Here is a 23,105-nt window from a genome sequence, read left to right as displayed (position 1 = left end):
CACAGCAACGTGGGATCCGAGCCGCGTCTGCAACCTACACCACAGCTCATGGCAACGCCGGATCGTTAACCCACTGAGCAAGGGCAGGGACCGAACCCACAACCTCATGGTTCCTAGTCAGATTCGTTAACCACTGCGCCAAGACGGGAACTCCTTAATCAAATTTTTATCTTTTCCATCGTGATAATTCCTATACCTGTTCCTTACATTTAATTCCTATAGCTATCATTGAAGCCAAGGCCCTCCTCATGATTTTTCCAAGTCTTTGTGCCTTCAAATGGCCTCTTATCTTCTAGTTTCTCCAAAGTGTTTTGCCCACAACCGTCTTATATTTTTTAAATAATGCCATATATAAAGATGTAGAATATAAAAATTAAGAAAGTGGAGTTTCCATTGTGGCTCTGTGCTAATGAGTCCAACTGGTATTCATGATGTGAGTTTGGTTTTCCCCAATTTAAATTTATTTTACCACTCATGTCTCAGTATAGGCCCTAAAGTATTTTTGTTTACTTTTTCAAAATTTGTACCTCAAAAAAATGTTCAAAAAGATATGTGCAGAAAACATCCCTAAACCAGGAAAGGAAATAGTCACTCAAGTTCAGGAAGTACAGTGTCCCACACAGGATTAACATACAGAAGAATACACCATGATACATGATAGTCAAAGTGACAAAAATTAAAGATAAAGAGAGAGGAGTTCCTGCAGTGGCTCAGTGGAAGTGAATCTGACTAGCATCCATGAGGATGCAAGTTTGATCCCTTGCCTCACTCAGTGGGTTAAAGGATCTGGCGTTGCCATGAGCTGTGGTGTAGGTCACAGATGTGGCTCAGATCTGGCATTGCTGTGGCTGTGGTGTAGGCTGGCAGCTACAGCTCTGATTCAACCCCTAGCCTGGGAACCTCCATATGCTGTGGGTACAGCCCTAAAAAGACCAAAAAAAAAGATAAAGAGAGAATATTGAAAACAACAAGACAAATCAATGAATAACATACAGAGGAATTCCCATAAAGTTATCAACTGATTTTTCAGCAGAAATTCTGCAGACTAGAAGGGAGTGTGATAATATACTTAGAGTGATGAAAGAGAAAAACCTACAACCAAGAATACTCTTCCCAGCAAGGCTCTCATTTGGATTTGATGGAGAAATCAAGTGCTTTATAGACAAACAAAAGCTAAAAGAATTCAGCACCACAAAACCAGCTTTATAACAAATGCTTAGGGAACTTCTCTAGGTGGAAAAGAAAAGGCCATAACTAGAACAAAGAAAATTACAAAATGGAGAGGCTTGCTGGTAAAGACATACAATAAAGGTAGGAAATCATGCATACACAAAGCTAGTAGAGGTTAAAAACAAAGGTAGGAAAATCATTTGTATCCATGATAAGCAGTTAAGGGGTACATAAAACAATTGTATGTAAAATATAAAACCAAAACCAGTAATCATGAGGGGAGGAGAGTACAAATGCAGGGTGTCTAAAATGCATTTGAATTTAAGAAAATTAAAATCTTATCAAGCATCTTTTCCAACCATAACACCATGAGATTAGAAATCAACTACAAGGAAAAAACTGAAACACACACACACAGAGGCTAAACAATATGTTATTAAATAATCAATGGATCAATGAAAAAATCAAAGAGGAAATCCGATAATACCTAGAGACAAATGACAATGAACCCAGGACAATCCAAAATCTATGGGACACAGCAAAAGCAGTTGTAAGAAGGAAGTTTATAGTGATAAAAGCTTACCTCAGGAAACACTTTCTGAAACTGCTCCAAAAAATTGTACAGAAAGGAACACTTCCAAATACACTCTATGAGGCCACCATTACCCTGACACCAAAACCAAAAAAAAAGATACCACAAAAAAGGAAAACTATAGACCAATATCACTGAAGAACAGAGGTGCAAAAATCCTTAACAAAATATAGCAAACTGAATCCAAAAATTCATTAAAATGATCATACACCATGATTGTGTGGGATTTATCCCAGGGATTTTTCAATATCCTCAAATCAATCAATGTTATATACCATATTAATAAATTGAAGAATAAAAACCATGTGATTATCTCAATTGATGCAGAAAGAGCTTTTGACAAAATTCAGTATCTATTTATGATAAAAAAAAATTCAGAAAATGAGCATAGACTGAACATACCTCAATGTAATAAAGGCCATACATGATAAACCCACAGCTAATGTTATACTCAATGGTGAAAAGCTGAAAACATTTCCTGTAAGATCAGGAACAAAACAAAGATGCCCACTCTTGCTGCTCTTATTCAATATAGTTTTGGAAGTCCTAGCCACAGCAATCAGAGGAAAGAAAGAAATGAAAGAATCTAAATTGGAAAAAAAGAAGTAAAACTGTCACCATTTGCAGAAGATACAAAGCTGTACATAGAAAATTCTAAAGATACTACCAGAACACCAGAGGTCATAAATGAATTTAGTAAAATTGCAGGATACAAAATTAATATACATAAATTTATTGCATTTCCACACACCACCAACAAAATATCAGGAAGAAAAGTTTTTTTAAAATCTCATTTACCGTCACATCAAAAAGAATAAAATACCTAAGAATAAACCTACATAAGGAGGCAAAAGATCTGTACTCCAAAAACTGTGAGACACTGATGAAAGAAATTGAAAACACAGATGGACATATAGCATATTCTTGGATTGGAAGAATTAGCATTCTCAAAATGGCTATACCACCCAAGGCAGACTGTAACAGCAACATTATTGCTGGGGATTTTAACCATCAGATGTTAGGAAAACAAAAATTAACTGATTATTGTTTTTTGTGCCCTCATATATCACTAAACAACTAATATCACTCCCTTTTTTTGTTTTCCATTATGTATCTTTCAAAAATGTTGTATTTTGATGTTATCCAATTAACTATCACACAATGACATGCCACAATACTCATTATAAATATCAATAAAATTAAATTTGCACACACCACGTTTTTAAATGATAAATGTTGAAAGTTGTAGATCAAGCCAACAAATTGCTAAATGAAATGTAATTGTTCTATCTTCCTTTTTACTTTCGTGACTAAGGAAGGAAGGTTAGGTTCGAATTCCTGATATTTTGAATCCTTGGTGTTCAGTGCCTGGCTCAAAAGCATGGGAAGAGGTTACAGCTGTATTTCTGTCTCTTAACTACTGTTCTTCCCCCATTGTCTTACCATCACATGTGCTGTGAGAGGCTTCACACACAAGTGAAGCTGCATATCCAAGCTCTATGCACACCCAGCAAACAGCCAACTCCTGGCCATTCTTTTGATTGAAGCAGGTACACATCAAGGATATAGCCTACCCTTGGGAGACTTGATGTGTACACAGGCCTTTAGGGGTCTTTTGACTCAGGACAGAGAATTCCAGGCCCCCAGGCACTCAGTGAATAGTGGTCTAGATTAATGGAGACACAGATATGTGTATTCCCTTGCATGTGTGCAGACCCTTAGCCCATGGAGAGGTCACTAGCTGGAAGAAAACTAGCACAGTCTCCTAAAATTCAAGGTTGGCGTTCCCATTGTGGCTCAGTAGAAATGAATCTGACTAGTATCCATGAGGTTTTGGGTTGACCCCTGGTCCTGCTGAATGGGTTAAGGATCTGGCGTTGCCATGAGCCATGGTGTAGGTCACAGAGGAGGCTCTAATCTGGCATTGCTGTGGCTGTTGGCATAGGCTGGCAGCTGCAGCTCTGATGCAAACCCCAGCCTGGGAACTTACAAATGCCACAGGCGTGACCCTTGAAATAAAAATAAATAAATAAATAAATAAATAAATAAATAATTTTTTAAATGTTTAAAAATAAAATAAAATTCAAGGTCCAGGGTCTATGGGCAATATCGTCTTCAAACACTGGCTGCCTCTTACACTGCCAAAACTGTGCTCTTCAGGATTATAATTTTTAAGAATTGGTTAATCTCTTCATCAGTGCATCTAATTAAAGGTAGATTTGTAAATTATTTCTCCTAGAAATAAACTTAAGTTTAAAGAAGCAGCAAAGGAATAAAAGAAGAGAATAAAAATCAAAGGGACATTTAGACAGAGTGATGAAAATATTTAAATATTCACTGATTGATAATTTCTCTGAGTTTATAGTTTAATTAACTAATTCACAAGCTCTTAAGATTATCCTTGTCAATACCAAAATTTTGCCAAATTTTTTCTTTAGCTCCTCTCCTCTTTTCAAGCTTCATATGGGACCAAATTCCTATTTTCATTTATGTGTATATGTATCTTTAAATGTTTAAATAATTTCTCCAAATTAAAGCTGTTTCTACTACCATTGAAAATACTAAAATTTAATAATTATATTCTGTTTAGTTTTATTACCTACTTCATTTATAAATAACATCAGTACTTATGAGGAGAGAGCTCAATTGATCTGTGCTAACAAAATTTAGTTGTCATACACACACATAAACACACATGCACCCATAGTTAAAACCAATAATTATTTGAAGGAAATAATTTTCTCTTCTTTAGTTAAATAGGACTGTGTTATTCACACAGAGAGACTGCTTTTCATTTCTAAACTAGAGTGACAATTTTGGCCTAGTCATACATTAAGTAGTCACATCAGAATAGATTTTATACCTAATATTAAAAAGTTCTGTTCTCTTCTCAAAGAGCTAATGTTCTAAAAGTTAATGGAGGGATAAAATACATAAACAAACATGGACAGGCATGGATTCAAACACAGTATAAACTATCCTTATTATATTTTCCTTTTCTGTTCTCTTCCTAATTGTGTACAAATAAATTTTGGGCATATAAAATCATGTCATTGTTTAAATTGGCAGTTTGAGTAACTGGCTCATCCCAGCTCCACCTCTTTCAGGCCTAGTGACAGACGGTCCCATCTTGGGTGGCCTTCCCATAAGGAAAGTGTCTTAAACAGGAGGCCAGAACCTGTCCTCTGATCTACAGGACAGGAACTTTCCAGGGGCAGCTTTATGATAAATACATTTCTGACAGCTGCTATATTAGTTAATTTAGCCTGACACGAAGTAAGTAGAGTCCAATGGATTTTAGGCTTCATAGGAAAAAAAAAAATGTGTCCAATTCTTCATAAATTATGGTTATTTAATTCTTGCTAGCAGTCTTTTAAGAGTTATGGTTGGAATATTGATGAATTTTGCAAAGAACACTGAAATGTGGTAGCGAAATAATGGGAAGAAAATTATCCAAGGTAGAATAATTTAGCATGTAGCCCTCACTGTTTCCCCCCTATGCACAAGGAAGGGATTGTCTTCTAATGCCTTGTGAGGAGTTCTGGTATGAGGGGGGGAAATGCTAAGATGTAATGCCCCTCCCAGGCATAAATTGATCATGCAATTATTTACATTGATCTCCTCAAATATAACATGCCTACAAATAGTGAGAACACTGTTCTCCACGCTCGTGCCTCCTTAAATTAGTCTAAATTAAATTCTAACATGACTAAATAAAGGCTGTGGTGTATTTTCCAGCTTAAGCTTTTAATAAAACCTTGATATATTTTTATTGACAGAACTTTAGAGGGAAATATTTTTATTGACAGAACTTTAGAGGGAACACAAGCCTTGTGCCAGAGGGCCTGAATGTGGGATTCCAAAAGGAGGAGAATGACCAAAAGAAAAGTTAGAGTTTGAAGGAGTGCATGACCTAGAATGGAGAATATGATTTCTATCTTCTGGATAACCAAACAGGTAATGACATCTGCGAGGGCTTACAAGCAGAAACTGAAAAACATCCCCATTAAAAGCTTTGTGACCTTGGTCCACAAGTAGCATTGCTTTGGTGTCCAGGAAAAATGTGTAGCACAAACTGAGAGGAGGGTGCTCCACACTGCAGAACAGCACACTGTCTGGTTCTGGTGATGTGAGTCTCCAGAATAGATAGCACCACTCTGACACTTCTAAGCAGCAATGGCCATGGAAACTATTACGGAGAATGAGGAAAAGAGAATAAATTTTTGCCAAATGGTCATGTGCTCTCCACGTTATCTGGTTTCATTGCAATTAAGTGAGACTACATAACCACTTCTGATCAATACTCTGTAAGTAGAAGTGGCCTGTTTACTTTTGAGCCAAAGCATTCAAGAGCCAATGCAGGATCTTCCAGTATTTCTTTCCTTGTGATAATGACCCTTCATTCCACTTGTTGAGTTGGAAACATGATAAGATGGTAGAACCTCTGTTAAATTGGATTTCTAAGTCACAACTTAGAGGGGAGCTTCCAAAGAGGACTGTCATATCCTCAGTGAATTTGGCATAATTTTTGAATAAGAATGAATTTTATGTGCAAAATCATTGAAATCTCAGGGTTGGTTTGGGACTGTAGCATAACTTCCCCTACCCTGACTAAAATAAGAAGACTATAATAGAAAGGAAGAAGAGGTTACCTGCCACATGGTAGGCAATGAAACGTGTCTATTAGACATTTTAAAGATACTTAGAATACATGTTAGAGACTTTATAAATATATAAATAACAGGTAGGTTAAGATTCAGCAAAATAAAGGTTATTACTGTTTATATAATCCTTCCTCTTAAACCTTATTACATTATATACTAGAATTGATAAAGACCTCAGAAAAGGCTTTTCCAATTCTCTTATTTTATATGTATGTCCCTTAAAGCCTAAAGTTACAGTGTTGCTAGCTTAAGACCTCTTAGAAAATTAATGACAGGGAGAAAGTGAGATGAATGGTAGCCTGAGGGTCTATTAGGTGCTAGGTAGGCATAGCGAGGCCCTTCACAGATCCCCTCATTTCCCTACTCTCTCAGGTTGTTAGTGTTTCCATTTTAATGCTCTTTAGTATTTCACTTTATTTGAATAATTGTGCTTATATTTCATTGCAATTATGTGTGAATTCCACAGCACAGTGAAATCCTTGATGATAGAGAGCACAGCTTATCTTTGTTTTTGTTTTTTTAATTTATTTTTATTGTTATTTCCCCAACACACTTTTTTTCCCACTGTACAGCATGGGGACCCAGTTACACATACATTTATACAGAATTTTTTCTCCCATTGTCATGCTGCGTTGTAAGTATCTGGACATATTGCATAAATGAAAATCTAGGTAGTGTCAACACTGAGGAAAGCTTTGCGTAGAAAGTGCTTTGGATATATGGAATAAATACATTAAAATTATGTTAAAAATCCACTGAGAATTTTGGATATTAGAGCAAAGAATATCTTCTCAAACTCTGATAAAAGTGTATCTCATTCCAATCAGCCTCTGAGGCCAAAATTTCCAAAATTACTGTATCCTTTGGTTTCGGTATTGAAGGTATTTATCAAAATAGAAATGTGATCTGGGGAAAATGGCATTACATATAATTATTTATCCATTAGCACCTTGGTGCAAATTATCTAGCCATATAGTCTTAGAAGACTTCAGGTTCCTTATTGAATGGAATTTAGAATATTAATTTTTAACAAGTGGGCATAGGAGTATAAACCCACCTGCATAAGTAAAATATCAAAGTAGGGAAACTGTGCCATCATTTAATGGCTTTATTAAAATCATAAAGACACGAGAAAAGGTGAAAATTTTGCCATTGTTTTGTCAAAGTTACAAATTAGGGCCTATATATAAGCATCTTGTAGGTAGTTTCTTAGCTGCCTTTCTTTATTTGCACTTTCTAATACTTACCTTTACACTTTAAAGAGAAAGGAGGGATGAAAAGAGAGATCAAATTATAAAGTTCTTTTCCACATTATGTAATATGAGATTAGTGATGTTAAATATATCTTTACTACAGTATGTTTTGTCAGTCAATACTGAAAATCTTGATAAGATACATTTGCTTTGGAACTAGTGCCTTTGGAATGAATAAGCAATGAGATCCTGCTGTACAGCACTGGGAACTATATCTAGTCACTTATGATGGAACATGATAATGTGAGAAAAAAGAATGTTCATGTGGAGGTGTGATTGGGTCACCTTGCTGTTTAGTAGAAAATTGGCAGAACGCTGGAAACCAACTATAATGGAAAAAAATAAAAATCATTAAGAAAAATTTGCTTTGAGTTATCCCTACCTCGTCAAATAGAACTTACATTCTCAAATCGTCCAAATGAAATCATCATTGAAATTGGGAAAATACAGACTTCAAAGTTAGTGTCTGTCCCCTATAAGGACAGAGTCTAATAAACATAGCTGTGTTAACACTGATTATTGGGTTCTTTCTTATTGTTTAATTTACTCAGGTACCAAGTTAATTTGGTGTACTTTTAGGTGAGGCAGCGCAATGTTCCCAGCAAAATAAACATTATCTTGTAGGAGTAGCCATTAGCAACATATACCATGCAGACTAAATCAAAAGTCTTAATGGAAGATGATTTCCTACACTTACATCACCTTTGTGAATAGTAGTAGCTTCCTTGCCTTTAAAAAAAACTTTCATAACCTACATATGCATCCCTAAACAATACAATTTAATTTTTCCTGGTTTTAACATTTCTGAAAAAAAAAATCAAATACCTGGGAATTCACCTGATCAAGGAGGTGAAAGACTTATATGATGAGAACTATAAAACATTAATCAAGGAAATTAAAGATACGAAGAAATGGAAAGATATCCCATGCTCCTGCATTGGAAAAATTAATACTGTAAATATGGCCATACTACCCAAAGCGATCTATAGATTCAGTGCAATCCCTATCAAATTACCAATGACATTTTTCACAGAACTAGAACAAACAATCCAAAAATTTATATGAAACCACAAAAGACCCAGAATTGCAAAAGCAATCCTAAGGAACAAAAACCAAGCGGGAGGCATAATTCTCCCAGACTTCAGGCAATGTTACAGAGCCACAGTCATCAAGACAGTGTGATACCGGTACCAAAAACAGACAGACAGACCAATGGAACAGAATGGAAAACCCAGAAATAAACCCAGACACCTATGATCAATTAATCTGACAAAGGAGCCAAGAATATAAAATGGGAAGAAGACTGTCTTTTCAGCAAATGATGCTGGGAAAACTGGACAGCTGCATGCAAATCAATGAAACTAGAACACTCCCTCACACCATTCATGAAAATAAACTCAAAATGGCTTAAAGACTTAAATATAAGACAAGACACCATCAAACTCCTGGAAGAGAACATAGGCAAAACATTCTCTGATATCAACCTTACAAATGTTTTCTCAGGTCAGTCTCCCAAAGCAACAGAAATAAAAGCAAAAATAAACCAATGGGACCTAATCAAACTGACAAGCTTTTGCACAGCAAAGGAAACCATAAAAAAAAAAAAAAAAGACAACTTACAGAGTGGGAGAAAATAGTGTCAAATGATGAAACAGACAAGGGCTTAATCTCTAAAATATACAAACAACTTACACAACCCAACAGCAAAAAAGCCAACAACCCAATTGAGAAATGGGCAAAAGAGCAACATGGATGGAACTAGAAACTCTCATACTGAGTGAAGTAAGTCAGAAAGAGAAAGAAATATACCATATGATATCACTTATACCTGGAATCTAATATATGGCACAAATGAACCTTTCCACAAAAAAGAAAATCATGGACTTGGAGAACAGACTTGTGGTTGCCAAGGGGGAGGGAGTGGGATGGATTGGGAGCTTGGGGTTGATAGATGCAGACTATTGCCTTCGGAATGGATTAGCAATGGGATCCTGCTGTGTAGCACTGGGAACTATGTCTAGTCACTTATGATGGAGCATGAAAATGTGAGAAAAAAGAATGTATACATTTAAGTGTAACTGGGTCACCATGCTGTACAGTAGGAAAAAAAATGTATGGGGGAAATTTTTAAAAAGACTGAAAATAAAATAAAATAAAATAAAAACAAAGAGAAATGGGCAAAAGACCTGAATAGACATTTCTCCAAAGAAGATATACGGTTGGGAAATAAGCTCATGAAAAAATGCTAAATATCACTGGTTATTAGACAAATGCAAACCAAAACTACTATGAGGTAGCACCTCACCCTATTCAGAATGGCCATCATTAACAAGTCCACAAATAACAAATGCTGGAAGGTGTGTGGAGAAAAGGGAACCCTCCTGCACTCTTCGTGGGAATGTGAACTGGTACAACCACTACGGAAAACAGTATGGAGATACCTTAGAAAACTATATATAGAACTACCATACGACACAACAATCCCACTCTTGGGCATATATCCATGCAAAGCTTTCCTTGAAAAAGACACATGCACCCTCATGTTCATTGCAGCACTATGCGCAATAGCCAAGCCATGGAAACAACCTAAATGTCCATTGACATATCATTGGATTAAGAAGATGTAGTATATATACACAATGGAAGACTACTCAGCCATAAAAAAGAACAAAATAATGCCATCTGCAGCAACATGGATGGAACTAGAAACTCTCACAGTAAGTGAAGTAAGTCAGAAAGACAAAGACAGATACCACATGATTTCACTTATATCTGGAATCTAATATATGGCACAAATGAACCTTTCCACAGAAAAGAAAATCATGGACATGCAGAACAGGCTTGTGGTTGCCAAGAGGGAGAGTGAAGGACTAGGAATTTGGGGTTAATGGATGCAAACTGTTGCCTTTGGAATGGATAAGCAATGGGATCCTGCTGTGTGGCACTGGGAACTACATCTAGTCACTTATGATGGAGCATGATAATGTGAGAAAAATGAATGTATACATGTATGTGTGACTAGGTCACCTTGCTGTGCAGTGGAAAATTGACAGTACATTGTAAATCAGCTATAATAGAAAAAATAAAAATCATGATAAAAAAATAAAACTACTGAACCAGGAAAAAAAATTAAATTTCTGCAAAAGAACAAAGCTGTAAGTATTCTGTGTGTGTCTTGTTTTTTGTTTATTTGTTTTTCGGGGTTTTTTTTTTTTTGTCTTTTTAGGGCCACATCCATGGAATATGGAGGTTCCCAAGCTAGAGGTCAAATCAGAGCCATAAGCGCTGGCCTATACCGCAGCCACAGCAATGCAGTATCTGAGCCACATCTGAGGCCAACGCCCCAGCTCAGGCAACACAGGGTCCTTAAACCACTGAGCAAAGCCAGAGATAAAACCAGCATGCATACTAGTCAGATTTGCTTCCACTGAGCCACAATGGCAAGTCCCTGTCTTATTCTTTTATTGAGAGATTCATCCATGTTGTTGTGTGTAGCTACATTTAGCATCCTTTGGAATGAATATCTCACAGTTTTATTCATCCCACTGATGGTGCACATCGATTTCTAGTTTGTTTAATGTATTATGAATATTAGGCAAAGTGTGGCAAGAATTTAAATATATAAAAACTAAAACAGAGCAATTTTGGAACAATGTTTTCCTGATAGACTCATTCCTGAATCTTGATTGAGAATATTTCCAAATCATCATGAAGGGAAGGAATAAAGCAATTTTAAATTTTGGATGGATCCTAGGAAGCATGAAGTCAAACCCCTTACTTAACAGAAAAGAAAACAGAGATCCAGAGAAGATTTGACTTGGTCATTATAATTACAGGCAAAGTCAAGGATGAAAGCCATCTCTCCAACTTCGGCAATATAGAATTCTCCTAAATTTTCATGCTGCCAAATCTCTTCTCTAGCCATCCAGTAAGTACCCTGTAGGTGGTAAATTGGTAAAGACCATCAGAAACTTCCTGATACTCTACCCAAATGATCAGTCCATAGTTAAAAGTGGATAAAAAACACTGGTGCTATATTTTGAAAAAAAAATTTTTTTAATGTTTTGAGTATCTATTTAAAATACAAAAGATGTGGCATTAAAAATACTTAAGGAAATTCTTTTGGGATTTTAGCTGTGGAAGATTTATAAAAATTACAGGATGGTGCTATTTTGCTTTTAAAAGATTTTTTTCTAATTTGTTTTTCATTATATCTTTCCAAGTCACTTGCTATTTAAGAAACAAAACAAATAAAACCAAAATGGTTTGCTCAATGTCATCTAAAAAGTTGGCTATAAATTAGGAACCAAAACCAAGTTTTGCTTTGTTTCAAATAATGAGAATTCAGATGAAGAAAAACCATTCCAGGAGAAACATTGTGGGTGGCATACTGGAAAAGAGTATCTGCAAAGTTCTATGCAATTAAAAAAACAAACAAACAAACAAAAAAACTTCCTTCCTGATTTTTTGAAATTTCAATATTTTTAGAAAGAGAAATTTTAAATGCTCTGCCACTTACACTAAAAAAAAGTACACTTCTTATGTAAATGTTGTGGCTTGGGATAAATAAGATATGCATCAGATTATTTCTGTACTTTCTGCACTAGATCATATAATTGACACTCAGTGCTGACCATGAGGTTCATCTAATCCTTTTTAGTATGACATAGACAGAAAGATGATGTGTATGAAGGTTAGCAGCTAAAGGAAGAAGTATAGAGTGAAACAAACATATGCAGAAATCTATAGATGCCAGTGGGCAAGTTGCTGACAAAAGCCATTGACAATATAAGGAGCTTGGCTGGTGGATGTTTTTCCTCAAAAATGTTTTCACTGTGTGACTCCAGGCAGTACTGACATTTTTTTTATTCTACCGTATGTGTGTTTTTTAAAATTTGGTTTTGATTTGGCTTACTTTTAAATAAAATTTCACATCCTTTTAAATCTTGCCTTGAAGTTAGACTTTCAAAATAAAAATACCCTCCTCTGTTTTATTTTCTAAAACATCCTGAAATAAATGAAAGAATAGCAGCTTTATCTTTCTTGAAACTTGCCTTATTGACTTGATATGCAAATTTCTTAATTGTTTATAGTTAATTTCTGTATCATCACCAAAATACATGGCTAGAGTCTACTGGACACTCATTTATTTATATAAATAACTCATTTATGTTATATGATTTGACCTCTTTCATTAAAATGGCTACTTTAGCAATAATTTGGAAATTATCTAGATGGTTGAGATAAGCATAATGCTTTCAGTTGTCCTTGAAATAGTTGCACCACTGAAATACTAGCCCTTTTTAACAAATAGAGGAAATATCTCACCAATGAACTTGAACTCACCAACACGTTAATGACTCTCTATTATACCACAGTTAGCTGAACTTGACTCATGGAGATACAAAGAACAGAAAGAAATAAAAATGTAATTTGTACTCCTGTAACCTATCATAGTTTAAAGGAATATATTATTTGTGAATATGAAAAAAGAAACATAAAACATAATGCATGTTTTTTTATATTCTTCAAATGAATATCTAGTGCTGAAATCCTTAAAAAAAGTTTTTTATAATATTGCTATACTCATAAAACAAAGCTTGTACTAGAACACCAAAGAGAAAAACTGTTGCAAAAAACATGGCGTTGAATTCTGCTGTCACTTAAGGTATTTTCCACAGAGACTAAATGATAAATGTAAAAATGTATGGAAACAATCAAGTAAACTGTAAATGTATTATATTGTTACAAAGGAAATAAAATAGTATGTGAATTCTGCTCAGTGGGGAACCCAAATCAGAGTTTTCAGTGTAGAATGGCCCATAGCTGCCTTAATGCTCTGTTATCTGAAAAACAAAACCAACCAAACATTGCAGAATTCAGTAGTAAAAAAAAGACCTGAATAGACCCATTTTTATTGGAAAGAGTATTTCCTAGTGTAAAGGAATTTCATTATATGCCTATTCTTTGAGTCAGCACTGTTGTATAAAATTGTTTGATAGCTTGGGGGGTGTTCATGGAAATTAAAGAGGAAAACTTTTATATTGCTATGACTAGATGAAGAAATAAAATAGTGGTTTAAGTTTCAGCTTTGAAGATCACATTTTTCATGGAGATATGTATTTTATCTACTCTGCCTCAAAAAAAATATGACGAGTAAAATGTAAACTGTTCATCTATTCAAAATGTTAACGACTTTTAGATACATTAATAGCTACAAGAAGAGCTGAAAATAAAACACCTAAGAACGTCTATGAGCAATTTTTGACACTCTGAAAAGTTGAAGATGGATTTTAATCCCGAATTTTAACTTCCTCCCTGCAGAACAATCAGGAATTCATAGCTCTGAGTCTAACCAACCTAAAATGGGAGGGCCAATGATCCATTCCTCAGGTTTGCTGTTAAAAGAATTAGTTCTCTTACATAGCTCCACCTGGATTCTGACTCCTTCAAAAACAAACCCAGTCTTTATGGTTCTCCTTCCTACATGCCCCATTTTGAAGAGCTTTGGAGTTCAAAGGTACATTGTAGCATTGTCTCCTGGTTACAGAGACCCAACATACTCTAAACCCTTTTAACTGATTAACTACTGACTTCCTATCTGCGTCTTCAGAGCAATACAGAGTTGCCACCTACATGAGTAATATGGATAAATTTACAAAATGAAAGTATTATTTAATTAAAATTTGCTAAGAAAGAAGAACTTAAATTCTCCCCCTCTCTCTCTCACTCACACTCACACATGCACATACACAAGAAAAGAGAAAGAAAAATATGTGAGGTGATGGATGTATGTTAATTAACTAGATTGTGGGAATCCTTTCATACAATATATACAAATATCAAATCAACACAATGCACATTCTAAATGCCTTACAACTTTATATGTCAACTATACTTCAATAAAGCTGAAAAATCAATCAGTTGACCAAATGGCTTTGATGAAACATCTCTTAAGGGGACTTTTCAAGACCCTGTGGAACTCCTTGGAGGTCAATTTGCAGACCACTTTTATAAATGGATAGAAGGAAAAGGTCTTTTTAAATTTGTAAGTAGTCCCTGACTTACAAATTTAACATGTGTTGACCTGAAAAAAAAGTGTGAAAAATAAATGACTATATTATTTATTTTAAAAAATGGAAATGAGTACAAAAGAAATTATAAAAAGAAAAAGTTAATGTATAGCAGACCTTTATTCTTTTTTTTTCTTTTAAATCTTTCTCCTCTCCCTATTTCCTCCCTCTGTAGAGTATTCCTCTAATAAGAGCCGCCTTTCCCTTCCCCCTCTCCATGTTCACTGGATATTTTTTGTGTTTCGGCAGCCCAGGCATTGACCTTCGTCTGGTGTATGGAGTCTTCCACTTTGCACCATGGTGAAAGGCACAGATGACCTCTACTCTAAAAGCCAAACAGGTCAGGGGCTTGCTTCCCAAATTTCCTGGAGCTGGAGTCCAGTCCTGCCAGCAACCAGATATGATTCTCCAACTCATAATAAGATGTAGGATGCTCATGACCCAGAGAAGCGGGTGTAATGGAAAAAGCTAATATTAGGTACAAGAGCAATTCAGAAATGTCCTGTTTACTCAAGACCACTATTTCCTTCCTCATCACTTCAACAACTAATTCCTTCCTGGTGGTAAAAGAGACTCTCTGGTGATTTCCCCAGATATTAGGTCATGAGACTGTCAGCGGTGTAGTGAGTATTTACTATGCTGTGCTGAATGAAGCATCTAGTATATATTTGGGGGTTCAAGTTCTTGATTGCTAAAATAATTTACCTGCTGTGCATATGAGGCAAATTACAGCATCATATGTAAAGTGAGGGAAATAATATTATAGCTATTTTGCAGAATTAAAAGAAATAATACATGTAGAATGCTTTGTGTAGTGCCTGGCATAGAGTCTGTCAGTTCTAAAAGGTAACTATTCTTATGTTATTACAATTTCCACTACTTATACTGTAACTATTTCCATTACTATTATATCTTGCCTTTAGCAGCTTGTGGATTGTCAGCTCTCACATTCAGCCCTCATATCAATTAGGCAGCAGCTAATCAACTCTAACAACAAAGTCACCCTAGTTGGCCTTTTTTTTTGTCTCTGAAAATGTTTTTCTGTTATGTTTTCTTCTTCCCATAGGGAGGTCTATGTAACTGTACATATCTTTTTATAGAACATAAATAAATATGTGATGATAAATTAGTGGTATCTTTATTCTCTTTGTTCTAATTTTTGGATGTTCCATTTGTTGTGTTTTTGTTTGCAAGAATGATATTTACTTTCATAAACATAAAAAGTAATAAAGCAACTTTGAGTTATAGCTTCTTGACATATAATTCTACTTCATCTTCATTTCTAACTGATCTGGCTTTTCTGTATAGAGTTCAACTTCCTTTGTTATATTCCCATTTTTATTATATCCAAGTAATTCTACATAATATATAGTAATATATAGTGATAGTTAAGAAATACTACTTACTACTCTGTTACAATTCATATTCCCAATGATTATATTTACTTCTCCTATCCTACAGTATAAGATGTATATTTCTGTAGGATCCATGGCTTCCAAATATGTTAATACTTTAAAGTATTTCTTTTCATACCACATCCCATACCCTGTGCTTCCTTTCCATTTTTAAGAAGATGTTGGTTATAAGAAGTGAGTCTCAACTTATAGTAGTACTTGTCAAACCTGATCACATCTCCATGTTGTTGCCTGATTGAGAAGTTATCACATAAAGCTAATGCTTTCTCAAGATCATCCAAGAAAATGACACACTATTCTATAGGAATTAATTTTTATGTGTGTATAAAGAATATTTTCTGAGGTAAGTACAAAGGGAATAATTAAATATTCTTAAAGTTAACATTTATAAAGCAAAATTAATGCTGTACTAGAGTTTCCTAAGCTCTAATTGAGTATTCAATTATAGAGACAGCTCTCATGCAAAGCTTAGCAATGAAGGCAAGCTTACTTAGCTGGGCATCATCATTACTGAATTTTGAGTTGGTCATGATTGCTAGCTGTTGTTCTTGCCAGCTAATTATAAGACAAGTATCAAGCTCTTTCATTCCATTTTCTGGTATATTTAGGGAAAAATGTGGATTTGTTTCATAGCTACCCTGAGTCACTTAGGCTATCATATATTTCTCCCCTTGGTCCCAGGACTCCATGGGCTGCCCCTCCTTTTGTTCATAGTCCTGAACTGAAACTCTTGGACTAAAGTCTCCCATTCACAAAGAGATGAGTTCTCATGCCATTCCTTGTGGTGAAATAAATACAGGATGGTGTATACTTCCCACAATTGGGACAGAAGTCTATATGGTATATCAACCTTTATTGAAAGATTTCAGGTCAACAGAAGAAACTACAAAGGGATTCAGGTGATTTAAGACTGTATACCAAATAGGGCTCTATCTATAATCCAAGAAAAACCACTTGAGTATTAAATCATTTACAGGAAGTTCCCTTGTGGTTATATCTTGATTCTTGGTTACTCCTCCTTCCTCTTTAAAAATCCATCCTTCAAACTTCCCCCCAAAACATCTCCACCTCTCTTGGTGGCAACTCAATTTTCTATTTACATAGGTTGGTATGAGTCTGGAAACTATTCACCCCTTAATCTCAGGAAATCTGTGCATCCCATAATCCAGTAGTAGTATATATTCCAAATTCTGAGTTATTCAGCTTAAAGCAATACCAGCAAGATTGAAGAGTTGAGGGATGAGAATAGGATATGGCATTCCAAAATCTAAAAATTACGTCTCTACATTATTTCTGATAATTCAAATGGATCAAAAACACACAATCTCAAACACCTCCCTAGAATAAACATTAATTCATTGAAAGACTATAATGTAAATCTACTTGCCTGCTAAGTAGAGAAATATTTTACTAATTACAATAAAATAGGTACAGTTGTCATTGGACTTAATGACACAGTGTACAGGGATAAGAGTTTTCCTTTGTTTATCCTCTGTTTTCAGGTTGTGATGAGCCGTTCACTATATAAAAACAGACAATTCCAGTGATTTCTAACTTTAATGATGGTAGTCCAGGCTGAAAGTTGCTTTCTATAAACACTTGTGATACTCTGCAGGAGGATTTTCTTTTTGTCCTGACTGACAAAGATTTGGTGAATAAATACCTCAGAATAGATGGATTATACTGAGGTGTGTTCTTTACTGTCTTGCAGAATTCCTTAATGGCTTAAGTTCTGGTGACCTCAGAGGTCACTGGCCTAGTAATCTACCTTTTGTTAATTACTATTCCTACCAGCTTATGTCCTCAGTCCCCTAATGATGGTTACTGGGATTCCCCAGCCAAATGGTTTACTTACACTTGAATCCTTGTCCTAGGATTAGCTTCTGTGGATTTCAAGTTAAGAGAGTAGTTATCCCACTCTTTTCAGACAGAGCAGAATTTTTCAAATTCAATTCATTTTATTTTTTGAACCAAGCCAGATTCTTGCACAGGTTGAATTCCAATGGTTTCTGAACAGAATAAAACACCAATGTGATGACCCACTATTCTTCTTAGTGAGAGGATGGAATTATTGTTTGTGCAGTTAAGAAAAGATTAATCTTCTAGCAATTAAATCTTAAAATAAAAATTTACTGTTAGTTTCATGGTTGTCCATTTTAGTTATTGTGGATTGTCTCAATAATCTCAGACTGTGGGGGAACAAAATTAGCCACAATATTTTAGTCAATATTTTTTCTAATAAGTAGACTTTGTCACATACATACCATCATTCAAATATAAATCAACTACACTCCTTTCACTAAAAAAGACATAAGTCATAATTTTCATAAATTCTAATAGACTTTATCCTCTGGCTGGTCAACTATTCTTTACAAATGCTCCCACATCTTGCGAGCAGTATAGCGTACTGAGGCACAACTTTGGAACTAAGGTGGATGGCATTTATATCATGGATTCTCTGCATTCTTATTTACTCCATATGGCTTGTTTAAACTATGTGCCTTAGGCTGCTCATGTGTCCAAACATCCCTCTTCTTACAAGGGCACCAATCATTTTGGATTTAGAGGCCCACTCTAATCCAGGTATGACTTCATTTTACCTTAGATACATCTACAAAGATTCTATTTCCAAATAAGGTCACATTTCATAGGTTTTGGGTGGACATGAATTTTGTGGATATACTAACCTAGGAGAGCAACTGCATTTGTTAAATGGGCATAAAAGTCTATCAACTTGATAACTGCTCTTAACAACTCTTTCTTAGCCTAAGAGAATATTTTCCTTTACTTCTGGATGGAGGCTCTGTTGAGGGTGGAAGAAGACTAAACTTAAAAAAGTCAAATGTTATTAGAGATTGAGTGTCTGTCTATCTATCTACTAAAGTCTATCAATCTATCTATCAAGCAAGTCTTGTCTAGTCATAGTATAGGCTCACTGATTTTGTACCTGACATTTGAGGGAAAATGACCTTCTTGGCACCCATATTGTAAAGTAATCAATTCCCACTGCCTCTTTTCTGTTGTGTTCAATATTGTGCCATGCACTCTTCCATCTGAAGCCTGTTTTTTTTCCTCCTTTTTATTTATAGCCTTTGGGGAAAAAATCTCTTTAAAAAAATAAAATTAAAGGAAGGTCCTGTTGTGGCTCAATGGTAACAAGACCATATAGTATCCATGAGGATTTAGGTTCAATCCCTGGCCTCACCCAGTGGGTTAAGGATCTGGCATTGCCATGAGTGGTGCTGTAGTTCAGAGACACAGCTCAGATCCTGCGTTGCTGTGGCTGTGGTGCAGGCTGGCAGCTGTAGTTCCAATGTGACCCCTAGCCAGGGAACTTATATATGCCTCAGATGCAGCCCTAAAAAGCAAACAAAACAACAAAAAAACCCTTAAAATTAAAAACCTATTAAGCAAAATATGCATATTAAAATTATTAATTTTGTTATATAAAGTATATGCTTCTTCAGAGTATACTACATTTAAGAGATATTTTAAGCATGCAAATGGAATTTAATTTTATCTTTGGATTAGATACAAGGGTACAGTAGAAGCAGCACCGATATGGAAGATAGGTTGGTAATATTACATTTCTATCTCTACAACAAACTTATTCATTATCCTCATTCAGCACAAAACTTGTTTAATGTATATGCTTTATTTGTATCTTTTGATTCTATTACTCAGTACCTGAGAGGTAGCTAAAATTTATAATTTAATGTCTAATTAGTCATCTGTCATAAACTATTCAAAAAGACTAGATATATGAAACAGAGATTTATCCTAATGTTTGAATAAGAGAGCTTTTAGCTTAATCAAATTTAATTAATAAAAATGCCACCTGAAAGTTTGATTTTAAGGAAATCAAATACAACAAAAAAATAGAATACAACACAGTCCAAATGTGGGTCAAGTAATAGCTTCTTCCAGTTTAACCATCTCTTTATCCTCCTTTAATCTTTTGGAGCTAACTGGCTATTTTAGTGCCTTATGGTTAGCATTATGAACTTATTACTGTTCTATAAAAATATTGATAACAAACACTATATATAGTACTTAATGATCAAATATTTTTGTATACTTAATCCTTTTAATCTTTCAATGACTCTAGCAATTTAGGTACAATAATTATCTCCATTTTAGAGATGAGAAAACTGAAGCACAAAGGTGTTATGACTTGCCTGAAATCACACGCTGGCAAGTGGTAACATCAGGATTTGAACTCAGGTAGGCTCGTTCCAGGAATCATGCTCCCACCCCCATATCATATTACCATTTTAAGGGGGACAGGTATAGAGATAGATGAGGGTGTGTCTCTGCATATTTGAAATCATACTCTACAGAACACAAACTGTGTGCTTGATCTATCCTTGAAGACTAGTTGACAGCCTCTATCATATTGCCAAAGACAGTGTGGAAAAAGATAGAAATTGTCTAGGAAGTGTTAATATAACATAGCTGCAATTCATATTTTATTCACTTAGTCAACTAGCCTTTATGATACTTCATAAAGTAGCTATGGGTATCTAGATTCTATGTAATCTCTAGGTTCCATGTACATGCTAGAGATATGGTGATAAGTGAAACACAGCCCCTGCTTATGGTAGAGGGACATAGGCATGTAAATAGCTATAGCACATACCATCTGTTAGAGCTCTACAGCAGAGGCACCATTAGAGGAAAACATCTTGCCACAGTGACTGAACTGGTCACTATATGTTAGTGCAGTTCCTAGAATTCATTGTAGGAATTATAGACATTCATTGAATGTCAACTCATTCAGTTAAATACTTGTTTTAGGAGTTCCCATCATGGCTCAGCAGTTAATGAACCCGACTAGGATCCATGAGGATGCGGGTTCAATCCCTGGCCTCGCTCAGTGGGTTAGGGATCTGGCATTGGCATGAGCTGTGGTGTAGGTCACAGACATGGCTCAGATCTGGAATGGCTGTGGCTGTGGCATGGGCCAGTAGCTATAGCTCCGATTCAGCCCCTAGTCTGGGAACTTCCATATATTTAAGGTGTGGCCCTAAAAGCAAAAATACTAAATAAATAAATAAATAAATACTTGTTTTAAAAGGCCTGCCATTCTACCAAGGATCTGCTGAGAGTACAGGGCATGACTCTCAATCTGAGAAGTGCTTATACTCATAGACTTCACCTCAGTGGATCCAAACTGCAAGGTTTGTGCATGCCCTTAACTGCCAGGCTGTACTGCCTGTGGTTCATTCAAAAGGCACTACAACTTGCATATACAGAGTGGAACCCTCACAGTGCAGTATGAAGACCGGTGGCACCACACCTCCATATTATAAACAGCAATGCTTTCCATATCCAATAGCTATTCTCCCTTCCTTGTGACATTTAAACTTTTGAACAGTGTTTAGTGCTATAGATGAGCATGCTTATAGTAATTCCATCAGTCTAACAAATATCTTGTCTTAAAAAAAGGGCAAGACCTCAGTATGGGATATGTCTGTGCCTTTTAGCCTGCCAAGAAGCCAGTCACCTTCAGTGACTTTATTGTTAGCTATATTTCATTAGAAGATCATCAGTGTCAACTCATAAAAGTAAGCATGAAAGGGGAGACATAAATGACAGAGTTGGTGGGTATTTACTTAGAAGGAGAACAGCAGCATTGTCTGAAGAATTTGCAGTCCATTAGTGAAATCATAACTTTTAAGCTTATCATCTAAGGTTTGTTCTGTTTCCTGAGAAATGCAAATTTAATAAGGTACAACTTATAGATTATCAAGTTTTCAGTAAAGGTATAATATTATAATTTGAAGTAAAACAATATTTATGTAGAGATTATAAGGACATTAATTGAGAGAAAACGATTATTAAAAGTATCAGGATGATAAGATACCTCTGTGAGGTATGTGGAGATTCTGTACTTGAATATTCATCCATTCACACATTCATTGAGTCAGTCATTATCTCAAAGCATTGCGTATTATACATTCCATTAATGCAGTAGAAATACAAAATAGCAAGTAATATTGAGAATTTTTAAGTTTTATATGGTTTGTGGGTTTTAAATAAACTTTCAGATATTCCTTTCATTAAAGTTAAAAGGAATTGATAGGCTGCATTGAAAGTCAGTTACCATGATTAAAACTAGTATGCAAATTTGAACCAATTAATTAACTCCTCTAAGCCTCATTTTCCTCATCTGTAAAGTGAAATGATGGACTAGAAAACTTCTAAAGTCTTTTCAGCTCTAAAATCCTATGAACCAACTGGGTCACCATGCTGTACAGTAGAAAATTGACAGAAAACTGGAAACCAGCTATAATGAAAAAAATTAAAATCATGATATAAAAAAATCCTATGAACCTTGCATTTATTTTCTTAAAGATAAAATTAGTCATTTGAGAATTAATCTCAGGAAGCCAAGTAGAAATTTTATAGGCAATAGATATGAATAGGTGTATGCCTTGAAAGATAAATGAACTATGGATATATTGAGAGGAAAGGAAGGTGGAGATTTAAGGCTGGAGAAAGAACATAGGCTAGGGGATGATGCCTCTAGATTGGAGACTGACAGATTGTAGACAATGAGGTCATTAGAGAGTTGAGAGCAAGTGATTAATAGTGGCACAATTTCTTTGGGTTTCTTGCAAAGAAATAATGACTACTGAGGAGCTGATCAATTTGAAGTGTTTGGAGAGCTATTTGGTAACCTTTTATATTTTTGAATACTAGAGCTATTACAAAGAGAAAAAGAAAGAAGGAATGAGAATAATACTCAGATAGACGAAGTAGCCCTTCTATATATCTACCTTCACAGCTTATTCCCATATGTAATCATGTGTGGAAGCCAGTAACACTATGGTTAGAAATACATAATTTCATGGTTAGATACCTGAATTATAGCTCCAACACTCCAATGAATATCTGTAAACTGTATCTAAATTCTCTTCTATAGAGTGAAGATA

General features: G+C 35.2%; 1 protein-coding gene across 6 annotated transcripts in view; it reads right to left on the bottom strand.

Moving 5' to 3' along the window:
* The window catches only part of FBXO4 (F-box protein 4), a 416,918-nt gene that overhangs the window by 164,569 nt on the left and 229,244 nt on the right, over positions 1-23,105 (bottom strand). The window lies entirely within an intron of this gene.

The sequence above is a fragment of the Sus scrofa genome, chromosome 16 (genome assembly GCF_054392235.1).
Source record: "Sus scrofa isolate SSC_HxYL_T2T_F1_AM1 chromosome 16, Sscrofa_HxYL_maternal_Yorkshire_Landrace_v2.0, whole genome shotgun sequence".
In the NCBI taxonomy this organism is placed as follows: Eukaryota; Metazoa; Chordata; class Mammalia; order Artiodactyla; family Suidae; genus Sus; species Sus scrofa.
The sequence above is the reverse complement of the archived record's forward strand: the minus strand, read 5'-3'. Positions and strand labels throughout refer to the sequence as shown.